Source organism: Thermobia domestica, chromosome 13, assembly GCF_964235325.1.
Source record: "Thermobia domestica chromosome 13, izTheDome1.hap1.1, whole genome shotgun sequence".
Lineage (NCBI taxonomy): Eukaryota > Metazoa > Arthropoda > Insecta > Zygentoma > Lepismatidae > Thermobia > Thermobia domestica.
This window is the reverse complement of record NC_137466.1, coordinates 10,267,464-10,279,973: the sequence shown is the minus strand read 5'-3', so window position 1 is coordinate 10,279,973 and position 12,510 is coordinate 10,267,464. Positions and strand designations below refer to the sequence as shown.

General features: G+C 37.2%; 1 protein-coding gene across 1 annotated transcript in view; it reads left to right on the top strand.

Moving 5' to 3' along the window:
- LOC145667490 (uncharacterized) overlaps positions 1–12,510 on the top strand; it is a 106,454-nt gene that overhangs the window by 73,880 nt on the left and 20,064 nt on the right. The window lies entirely within an intron of this gene.

Below are 12,510 nucleotides of genomic sequence, written 5' to 3'. Positions count from 1 at the left end.
CAGCGCGAGTCTTTTGGACTTTAACTTCTCACGTGGCTGTGACTCCTTGTTCATGGTTTCGCGAGACGATTTGCTTTCTGTCTTTCATATCGAAGCATTTAAAAAATCAGAACAAATTATAGGAAATTTTAAGCTCAGAATCTTTAAATTACAAAATTTTAAGTTAGTAATTTAGGATGAATAGCTCAATACATATAAATTTCTAAAGGGTAGACGCTGTCTACCCTGTCTCCCCTCAAACCTCGCCAGGGCTTGTAATAAAACCAGGTTGTCAAATTCTAACTAATCGGAGTTTCAATTTGTACGGTCAATCGCTGAAACACCGCTGTGTTACAATAACGGTGATTCTGACCTTTACGATATAAAATGGTATGTAATATAATAAAAACGGTATAACATTCCAGTTTGGATTAAGGTCTAACTACGTATATACGAAAAATAATTCATTCGTTCATTAAAATAATCAAATAATTTCATTTGACTTTGCAGTTTGCCCGTGATGATCAGTCACACATACTGTAGTTACATGCAACTTTTTACATAACCTATCTTTTAAAATGCTACAATAGCAATCAAAAGCGCCTGAGCTCCAACCTATAACTTTGGCTTTCAAATCTTTCATTTACGGTTATGTGTGATTTCACGTTTAACAGAGACAAACATTTTAAGTTTTTGTACTTTAAATAGTCTAAACTAGTTAACTATATCTTTTTCATAAAATTTATGATATAAAATTATTGTTGAAAGCCTTTGTATTTTAATAAGCCTTCTCTAAAATCAATGCATATGGATTGTGCTTCCATCTTTCGAGTTCTTTTAAACTATGTTTATATGTTTGTGGTCAATCCTTTCGACAATGAGATCTCGGAAACTATAGGCTCTAGAAAGATGACGTTTTCACTGATCGATTGGAAATTTTCCGTAGATTGTCCAGCTCTAATTGAATATTTTTTTTAAAAAAAACATTACCATTATTTCTTTATTACATTTTTTTAGGGTACACTGGAAGCGTTGAAATTAAAAAAAAAACGAAAGTATCATATCCTATGCGTTATACATTCCAACACCACATTGTTGTATATTGGGGTTGTATATGTCTCAGGCGTTTGTTCCATGGCCAAATAATAGTGAAAAAGGAAGGATAACCATTTCTCGAGTCTAAGATAAATCTCTATTTTTTGATTGTTTTTCCCAATGAATACCACATATCACTGACATTATAATTAATTGTGTATGTAATGTATTTGCTTATTACATACTGCATGCAAGAAGAAAGAAAAGACTGGTCATACATGAATTAGAAACTCCAACCGGAAGTAGGCTCAAATCTTGCAAACGGTGCGAGATATTGAGAAAAAATAATCGAAAAAATCTCCCCTTTATGATAGCCCTTGCCGATTTTTTTTAAAATCAAGATGTCTTTCACTTGTGTCTGTAAAGGGACATGTACATAATGTGAGGAATGAGAAGGAGATTTATGCTTATATGCGAATGATGCGCTGTGTAGAGAGCACAGGTTCAGCTAGTATATATATATAAAATTGAAAATCACTATTGTGGCAAATCTTTCTTGTTCGAGATAAGGAGAATTAGTTTTCCCCCCATCCAAAATTAAGTCAGCTGGAATTTCCTCTACACCCGGAAATTCGTGTTTCTTTAATTTCTTTATAGCAATTCTGTTCGACTAGGCTCTGGAACATACGGTTCTGCTGTATGCGTTTCCCTTTCTCCACGACCATAAGTTTTTGGTTGCGTGTTAAGCAAATTGTCCAAGAAATCTTTACATATATTCAAGATGCTGTCTGTGTCAATGAGAAGTCTTCCGTCCGCTTTATTTAATATATAAGCGCGGAGTTGATAGCGTTTCTTAAATTTGTTGATACACATTGATGTTTTGAATGTTTTGTTTTTACTATTATTTTGAAGTTCATTAATTTTAGTTTTCACAAAATCGCTGCCTAGTTATAGGAACAAACCTTCGAACTTTCCCAATCTGGTTCAACATGCATTAGCAACTACATACCGTTATGTAGGAAAGCACAGAATATTTACCACTATGACCCATATGTGTCCCACTATGCATTTTATAGGGTTAACAGTAACTGGTATTGAAAACTCTCCCACCTCAAAATTTGTATGATTATCACTTTCGAAATTTTGACCAAAAGTAGAAAAAGAACACTTTTTAAAGGCCTTCGCTTGCCTCTGATCTTTCAAGTTTCGTAGCTTTCTTTTCCGATAAAATGCTCCACTTCATTTGTTTTTTAATTGTTGGTCTTTATTTTTATAGGAAAAACAAAGTAAACAAAGCATTACTGAAAATTGAAAACACACATTATAAATAAAAACAACAAAACGATTCAGTATAGAAACGAAAATGCTGACGAATGACACACGGACTAATAAACATTAGCATAGTGAGCATTAAGCAGTGGGCAGGGACTGTGAGCCAGTGATATTAGGAACTTAAGTTAAAATTTCCCTCAGAAGTGATCAAAAATTCCATTTGTCTTTTCTTACATGGAACATCCGTAAAGCGTTGCACGCCGATTTCAACGAAATTTTGCAGGTAGATACTAGACACAAAATAAAGTGGCCCATACTTTTTTGTTTCTGCGCAAAAACCGGTTAGAAGGGGCGTAAGCCCTTCCCGAAGTATTTTCAAAAAACTCGAAATCTCCAAAAGGACACGAACCATTTTGCAGGAAAAGGCGTATACACATACTAGATAGAAAATTAAGGAATAAGGTTTTTTTCCTTTTGTGTGAGAAAACGGTTGCAGAGGAAGCAACGGCCCCTATTCAAATATCTCCAAAAATAATGACAAAGGCCAAAATCGAAAAAGGGTGCACAAGCGATTCCAAGGAAACTATGCATGCAGATACTAGACTTAAAACTAAAAAAATGTATTTTTCGTTTCGGCGGAAAAACGGTTTGAAGGGGCCTAAGCCCCTTCCGAAATATTTTCAAAAAAGCTCGAAATCTCGAAAAGGAAAGGAAGCACTATGCGGGGACACTGTTTATGACAAGACAGAGCACACTTAAATACATTTTCTTCGACTGTGATAATAGTGCCCAATCCATAACCAACAAATGCATTTGACTTCCTTTTGTTTGCTGATCCATTCACATTTCAAAGGCATATTAGTTAATGACATTCTTTAGCAATGTTGTGCATTTGTATTTTGTGCATATGGTATTGTGGAAAGAATGCAGCTCATTTGTATTTTGTGCATATGGTGGTATTGTGGAAAGAATCAGCTGTCTTTAATCGTACTGCCGTGGTGCTTAATATAACATCTATTGAAAACCTAAATTCCCGTACATTTTATCTCATATTCGTAAAATCTCCTTTTCTCCCCCCTCTTTAAAATATCTTTCCTAAATCTCCCTGCGCAGCGAGAAGTTTTCTTCAAACTAGCATCACTTGTGAATGTTAGTGTAGTAACTTAGCGACTGGATCATGCAAACTGTGATACCAACATGCCACTTTCAGGGATGATAGGCCTATTAATAAGAAGTAAATCCTGATATAGAACCACCTCGGCGGGGGTCTTGTTTTAGGTATATGACGTCATCAATATGGCCGCCAACGAATTTCGACTTAACTGAGTTTAAAAATGTTTAATTCCTTACCATTCAAGGTAGGAACTTCGTTTCTCCTTTATTTTGCAGAGAATACATTGTACCTCTATTGTCATTATAAATACTTGCCTTATATGCCGCCATTTTTAAATATGGCGTCTCAAACTGTAAAAATGTTTATTTTCAAAACGATTTTGTATGTTTTATATCAAATAACTTTGAAACTGCTATGATTATGGAAAAATACCTTGAAACAACTGTCAAAGGTTATTTCAATAGCTTTCGAACGCGACCAGAATCATTGATGTATCTCAGCAAATAACTGAGATAATAAATTTTTTGTAGGACTAAATGTCGAACTTTCGTGAATAATGTTCGAATGTATCCGTAGATGTAGTTATATGGTATTTGCAGTTCCATTGACCCTTTGATAATAGGAACATAGTACCGCTACCAGTATGTCAGCGAGAGATAAATTTACAACACAATAAACAGTTATACAACTAAATGTGTTAAGAATTTAGAAGAGAAAATATTAGTAATATAGTATGACTATTAACATCTGAAACGTACTTCAGAGAACTAGAGGAAGTAACTTTCGTTAATTACATTTCTTATTTAGACAAGATCAACTCACAATAAAATTATCTTCTCGATCACACTGTCCATCGTAGGTACGCAATAAAGTGCACACTAACCCCAAGTTTTGACACTTGCAAGAAGGTTGACAAAGAGTCGTGCAACCACAAGGAATAAGTTCTCTACAGTGCGCAGAAACTTCTGGAAGTAACTGGACCACAGAGGATAATAACAAACGATTCACCATCTTTCAACCCCATTTACAAATTTCGGGTATTATGGGCACTTTCTGGAGAGCTTGAGACCGGAATACCCGGCCTGCAGGGCAGCTCGCAGAAAGTGTTGAAATAAGGCTACCTCTGTAGGTGGGATCCCTTCGCAAGAACAATTCTTTTTCGTCATTAATCTTTGTCGACAGTCGTTAACATTTAGTAAAGAACTAGAGCGATCGTGCAGGAGTACGGTGAAGCGTTGAAGAGCTGCAAAGTCCTGAGCTGAAATTTCAGCAGGAGTAACTGAAAGTTTGATGAATGTATCCCTTATTTCAGGGAATGCTTGCCACACCTGCCAAGCTGTTTTCTTGCCACGACCCCCAAAAGCGGACACTGTGTCACACTCTGTAAATGCAATTTCATGGACAGAAATATATCTCTTATTTTTACCAGTCCCATATTCAATCCACAAGTGTGATACATTAAGCTCAAAGAATAAAGCAACGGCAATAACTACAACATCAGAATCGACAGTTTTAATTGAGATATTCTTATAAGAAGAACATGCGTGTGTCTGCTTCTTCTTGTTTGCAGGGCTTAAGGCTTGTTACATCCATATTAGAGTTTGCTGATGCGGTATCATCACATGCACACACAATATCTCTCTTACTATCAGAATCACTTATGTTCTGCAAGTGTTTACACAGAAGTCGAAATAAATCAGTTTTGTTTTCAGAATTATTCAAAAATAATGCCCAGTTTTTGGGAGTGCGTGTGGAGTCTTTCACAAGTATTCTTGATCCTTTTCCTCATTGATCTCGTTCTTCTTTTTTCAGACTGTCGGGATCATAATTGTCAAAGACTATGTCCATTCTCATGACATCACTCGCAAACTTTTCTAAAAATGGCTTCAATGTGTTAGCGTAATACATAGAAAATGTCTGTCCCGGAATAGGCTTCAACATGTGAGCTAATACTGCTCCATGAAATGTAACACACGATACACTAGGTATATCGTATTGTGATACATTGTTCATGTAACTGGTCGTGGGACATGTATGAATATTTACTGTTCGCCTTTCTTCCCACAAAATTACCTTTCTGAAATTCATCATATACTTGTGGGTTTCGTACATTCAATTCTCCCCAAAACTTTATGAATACTGACATCCAACAGGCATAATTGATATGATCCAGGACGAACATCCAGGGGACAAATCAGATCCAATGCACTACAATAGGAGGAAAATTTCACCGATCGAATACTGTCCAGCAAAGTAAGAAGAAGTGATTCAAGGTTCATGGTCGTGTACCAAAATTTGAATTGGGTCGATTGAGTCTGTCTTAGTGCTACCCAGTCATGTAATGTGAGAATTGGCTCATTTTGAATTGCGTTATCTGCGTACTCAGAGTAGGCTTTATTCAGAAGGATGTATAAGGCTGCCATTGTTACCTGATGAACATAACGTGAACGTTTAACATGCGAATAACTGAGACAACTCTCTGCTTTTCCAGATGTGTAGACATTCGCTTCAACGAGCATTTCTGTCCAACCACTGCCCTGTAGCCAGCGAGCATGATTTGTGAAAATTTGCTTTGTTCTGGAAAAGCACTTGCATTGTTTCACTACTATCATTTTTTATACTATGGAATATTATATTTTTCGGAAGTCCAATTTCTGCTTCATATTCTCTTAAATCTTTTACGAGACTGGCATATCTTAATGTTTTCCCACTTCTTTTACTATCTGCGGGGCATACTAAGTTTTCTGAAGTTAACTTCTGGCACAGAGCGCACAACTCCCATTTTAGGCACGACACTGAGCCAAGTGCTGCAGTACTGCTGTCTACCTCAACCGCTTTCCATTTCCTTTTCTAGTCAAAGAACATACGGCTCAGTCAAAGAACATACGAAATTATGTCACACATAACGTTTTGTTTCCTGGAACATAAACCAAGAACAACAGAGGATTAGAAATACCAAAAAACAGAAAAATAAATCATGTAATATTATGCATAACATATATTTGTGTCGACGGCAATCTTGGGTTTATGACGTCATATACTCGCCTTTCGCCTCAAAGGAAAGACAATTACTAATGTTACTGTATTATTCTACATATGAAAAATGATATTGGTGGTTGTTGTACGTTTCTATCGTTTCTCTAATGCGAGGAATAAATAATTTTCATAATCTGTACGTAAGCCATGGCGCCATACTGTGTTTTTGACGTCATATACTGGCTTCTAGGCACAAAGGGGAGCCAATCACATGTTATGTCAAGATTCTTCACATCCAAAGAAAGAGATTGGTGGTTATTGCATGTTTCTATTATTTTTTTGTGGCGAGAAATTCCCATTTCTCGTACCGGAAATAAACCGCGGCGGCCATCTTGAATTTATGACGTTATAAATTGTTTTCAGCACGGACAAAAGAGAAACACTTGTGATTTGCTATTCTCCACTTTAAAAGGAACATACTGGTAGCGGTACTATGTTCCTATTATCAAATGGCCAATGGAACTACAAATACCATATAACTACATCTACGGATACATTCGAACATTATTCACGAAAGTTCTACCTTTAGTCCTACAAAAAAATTATTATCTCAGTTATTTGTTGAGATACATAAACGATTCTTTTCGCGTTCGAAAGCTATTGATATGACCTTTGACGATTATTTCAATGTAGTTTTCCATAACCATAGCAGTTTCAAAGTTATTTGCTATAAAACAAAGAAACTCGTTTGAAAATAAACATTTTTTCCAGTTTGAGACGCCATATTTAAAAATGGCGGCATAATAAGGCAAGTATTTATAATGACAATAGAGGTACAATGTATTCTCTGCAAAATAAAGGAGAAACGAAGTTCCTACCTTCAATGGTAAGGAGTTATACATTTTCAAACTCAGTTAAGTCGAAATTCGTTGGCGGCCATATTGATGACGTCATATACCTAAAACAAGACCCCCACCGAGGTGGTTCTATATCAGGATTTACTTCTTATTAATAGGCCTATCATCCCTGAAAGTGGCATGTTGGTATCACATTTTGCACAATTCGGCCCTTTTATGCTGCTAAGCTACTAGACTATGTGGCATTGACACCAACTGTTGTACGAGTTCATTTCAATTATACAGGTGTATTTTACAGCCAACCACGTAAAAATTAGACTTTATGTCCTTTTGACGTAATTTATCTGTACCTAAGCCTGTACAATACTTTTTATTGAAGCTATTTGAACAATTTTCATTACAACATTTTCTCTAACAGATATTCACATTTAATACACAAAATTCCTTTCCCAGTTCGGCGCCCTCTTCACTTGGCGACTTTTGTGAACGCAGGATTCAGGATCCGGCTCTGCTTTCAGTAGAGAATATCGTTGTATGATTGGCGGGTAGTTGGTACGAGTCTTCCCAGAGAGTGGTCAGTCTATGCCTTCTTACCATTGAGTGGATGCACCATTCCGTTCTGATCTGTGTGAGTCCATCGTTTAATAATTTTTCGTGTAAAAAGTTTTAAAGAAACGAAATGTAGAGAAATAGAGTAATGTGCTAAAGTTAAGGATGAAATAGATGAAGCAACATAAAATCTTGCGTATTTGGTGGAATTTAATGAAAGCCTGACATTTAATGTATTGTTGCTAGAGCTCTCCTACACGTACACACAGACCAAGACATTGTATGAAGTGACGTCAGCGTGATTAATGCACCAAATGAATCTGCTCCGCAACACACAGCAGTTGGATGAAAGGAACGAGACAGTATATCCAGTCAGAAAGCTGTTAAAATGCATAATGTGGCGTTACTTACAATAACATGGCCCGGAAATAAAATTTTTGAGTTTTAAGTCCCATGGTTATGCCGGCTATGCTAAAGAAGACGGTGATAATGAGTAATGAATGAAATGGCGGAATGAAGAAAGTGGGAGGAAACGGGAGAACCCCGAAAAACCCACGGACACGGTGTTTGTCCATCACAAAGTTCACTTGGCGGGAGCAGTGTTTGAACTCAGGACCCCATGCGCCAGAGGTGAACAGTCTAGCACTGAGCCACCGCGGCCTCGGCCCAGAAATAACATTCGGATGACGTTACACAGGAAAGAATCATCAGGAAACTGGAATAAGATCGAAGTATGACGAGAGTTTAGTATTGCCAACAGCATTATTAACGTGCATGGAGGAGCGTTCCAAACTACAAGCAATGCTGTTCGAGGAAGAGATGGTCGACCACGATCAGTTACAGTAGCGGGCAACCAATATATTATCCAACAGGCAAGAAGGGACTGATGTCAAACAGCAGGTGCAATTACAATCACATTTAACAGATCTGCAAGGCATCCGATATCAAACTTTACAGTAGCACGTCGACTACACATCGGGGTTGTCTCTTTGCTAGACGGTCATTATGTTGTGTTCTGTTGACAGCTTCACATCGGTAGCATCACTTATAGTAGTGCCAAGAAGATCGTGACTGGAACGAGGAGACTCTTCTCAGATGAGAACACATTCACTCTGAGTAATAACTCTCATCTGGTAAGCGGATGGAACACGAAATAAACCCAATAACATTGAAAAAATGGTTGTTCAAGCTGTTCAGGCTTTCTTGTTGTTCAGGTTCTAGAGAGGAATATTGTTGCATGAGCATATCGACCTCGCAATTTTTGAAAGCGCTACACTCACCACTTAATTTTATTGTCACGCTGCAGTACTTCTCCATGTGCGTCTTTTCTGAGATACAGTCGGCTCAGGCATAATCTTCATGGACCATAATGTGCGACCTCATTGAACAGTACAAATGGCGAAGCTCCTAGAACGGGAGGATATCGGCAAATTAAGTGGCCTGCCCATTCCCCTGACTTGAATTCCGACCCAACAATGTGTGAAGCACATCTAGATACAACAAAGACCATCCTGCAGTCTTCAATAGCCCTGGTGGAGTAATGGAACTCCATAGCAAAATAACTGAATGTCAAGCTTGTGAGCAGCATAAAAGCACGTTGACAAGCATGGATTCCTATCCATGATGATTGTATGGGAGACCATTATGACTCGAAGTGGTTTCAGTATAAGTTATTGTTTCCTTATAAAAGTGTCATTCCGGTTCTCTTAATCACGTGTTTCTCTCTGTTGTTTCTTGTATTATACGGTAGCATTACTTTCTATTCATTGTTTGAGTTTCATCGATTTATACCACTTGTGAGAGAGACAGCTGTGAAGCTTACTCTCCGTTCTTAATTTTTGGAAGTGTATAAAACTTTAAAGAAAACTACGAACTGTTTCAATTGTTACTTGTGCTGTGATTTGAAAGTTGTGTTTTATCAGTTAAAGTTTTTCCGCTATCTTTGTTTCGGGGTTGTATGCTTCTGTCGCCGGGGGTGACCTCTTCTTCTCCTCAAACACATTGGCTTCACTCTGATATTAATAGAAGAGCGTACTTACGGGAGGGAAGTAGCGTTAATTCTCCCCATGAACATCCCATGACCATACAATGTTTTAGTTTTTAAATAGCTTTAAATAAGCCATCTCTTATGGGTAAAAGTAATTGATTTTGGGTCTCGTAGAAAGTTAAAATCTGAAGTGAGCAAAGACCGAAACAATACCTGATATAGATCATGTGTAAAAGACAAGTCCGATGTTTTGTAATTAAAGAAAGAATCCAGATAATATGAGTGCTCAATCAACCTAACTGTCGGAGTCGTATAAACTGAGCTATTACATGTATTAGTCCAGGGGCATATATAATCCCATGGGATTTTGAATGAAGAAATATTGAGACTTATCGCGATGTATTTGAAATGAAGCATATAATCAGGTGCTACCAGGTGCTTGACCTGATTTCATTGTAGAGGGCTGTATGACGTCATAATTTCAAGATGGCTGCCAGCATAGATACTACTATCTTTTTTCGTCTGTAACTCTTTATGGTTAATTCTCTGCAAATTTTGTAGATAACATTTTTTTGTTCTGAATGAAAAAAAGGTAGAGAAAAAGTTATATTTTTTTATATCTTAACGTTTCAGAGTTATAGTCATAGTTTTAAGTTTTCTCAGTTGTTTTGTTTTTTATTCAAATTAAATTTCTGTTCTCTTCTACTTTCTGTGAAAAAATACCTGTCGAGTACAAAATTACAGATTCTACCAATATCCAAAGATTGCCAATAAGATCTCTCTTGTCTCATTCAAAAACTATGGATGAGTTAATATAATTTCTCGCAAATAAAGGCATATTCCATCACGAAAGATTAAACAAAAACTGATAGTTGGAAGAATGAAGCGAAGTCATCGATGGAAATGAGGTTAGAGAACTTCAAAACACTCAATCGAAAGCTGATACAAAAATTATTCTACATTCATTGTATATCTCACGTCATTTTACTACCCTGCCTTCACCAGATACGACGTTTACATCCTTTCACTGTGGTGGTCGCAACATTTTCCGAAAGACTCTATGTTTGTCGTTGGATTTGGTGCTAATAAATTATTTATTGATAACAATCTTGTTTATTTCAGAATAGGGTCTACAAAAGTTCAGACATTGTTAGCTCTTCGCGCATTTTCGGGCAGTGATATTACAGAGTTTTTCAAGAATAAAAGCAAACTATCTTTTGGGAAAGTTTCCCAAACAGCAGAAAAAGAAGTTCTTCAGGCTTTGGCACTTCACTTAAATCTCTAGAAGAAAAATAAATCTTTGAGTTTTACGTCCGACGGTTATGCCGGTTAGGCTAAAGGAGACGGTGATGATGAGTAATGAATGAAATGGTGGAATGAAGAAAGTGGGAGAACCCCGAGAAAACCCACGCACACGGTGTTTGTCCACCACAAAGTTCACTTGGTGGGGGCTGGGATCGAACCCGGGACCCCAAGCACCAGAGGTGAACGCTCTACCACTGAGCCACCGCGGCCCCTCTAGAAGAATTTAAACAAGAACATGAGCAACTAGTCGAGGAATTCTTTTGCCAAGTTTACTTGAAAGAAAAAAAATATCAGACATAGGTGAATTGTGCTGGTGGATGTTTTCAACAAAAGATGTGCAAAGTGAAATTTACATTTAAAAATCCTCCCTGACACCACATATTTTAAGAGTACATTATCAAGTTTGGAGTGATGCATGCTGATAAGCAATACCCAAACTTCCCAGAATCATCACAGTATGGATGAGAGAAATCTGGAAACAAGTGTTCTCCTATGATGAGTTCGATGCCATGCGCACCAGATTGGTTACTGGAATTAGTACGTTGTGGTTGTGGGAAAGGACGTTGTGTTGTAAATTACATGTGTAAAATATGGACTTTACCGTGTTCAGAAATATGTAAGTGTGGTGGCGATGAAGAGATCTGCGATAACAGTGGTATTTGCAGACGATGATGAATAACCCTTGGACTTGGAGGATGATCTGTGAAGTTTTCTCTACGTAATATTTTTACGTGTTAATTATAAAATAAGAAAGAATTTATGGTCATATGTTAAAATAATATAGGCAAAACATCAAACACGTAGAAATTTGCAATCTTCTTAGAATATTGCATGTAAAGTTAACCACCGGTAAGTAATAAATAATCCAGCAAATAATTTTCAGTGTTGTCATTGGTAAAGGGCATGTCCACCCAATGCATCGTTGACTTCCTACTTTCTTGGCTGGTGAGTACCAGGGTCGATATGGGTATGTAGAGAACTAGTAGGCTCGTAGGCTCTGTAGGTCACTAATACCAACTATAGGTAACTAATACTAAGCACAGTAGGTCACTAACATACTTCACTTTGCGACATCGAGATCAACGTATTCGTGACCTACAGAGCCAATCAGCTTCCTTCATACCATATCAACCCTGGTACTCATTGGTCAAGAAAGTAGGGAGTTGCTGAAGATGCCCTTCGCATTGGTACTAGAATATTCACCTTCCAAAATATAGGTTAATGCAGCGAGTACAATGATTCGAACGGTTTTTACGAGGGAAGGTGGAGGAGGATGTGAAATGTCAAAATAATCGAAAACGACCGCGTTAAATCCATAGATGTTATGGTCGCTGAGATGTATAATGACATTCCTGATGCTGTTAACTTCAAGCTTAATTGGTAAATTTTTTACATCATATATATTTTGAAATCATATAGAATTCCTGCATTTGCCG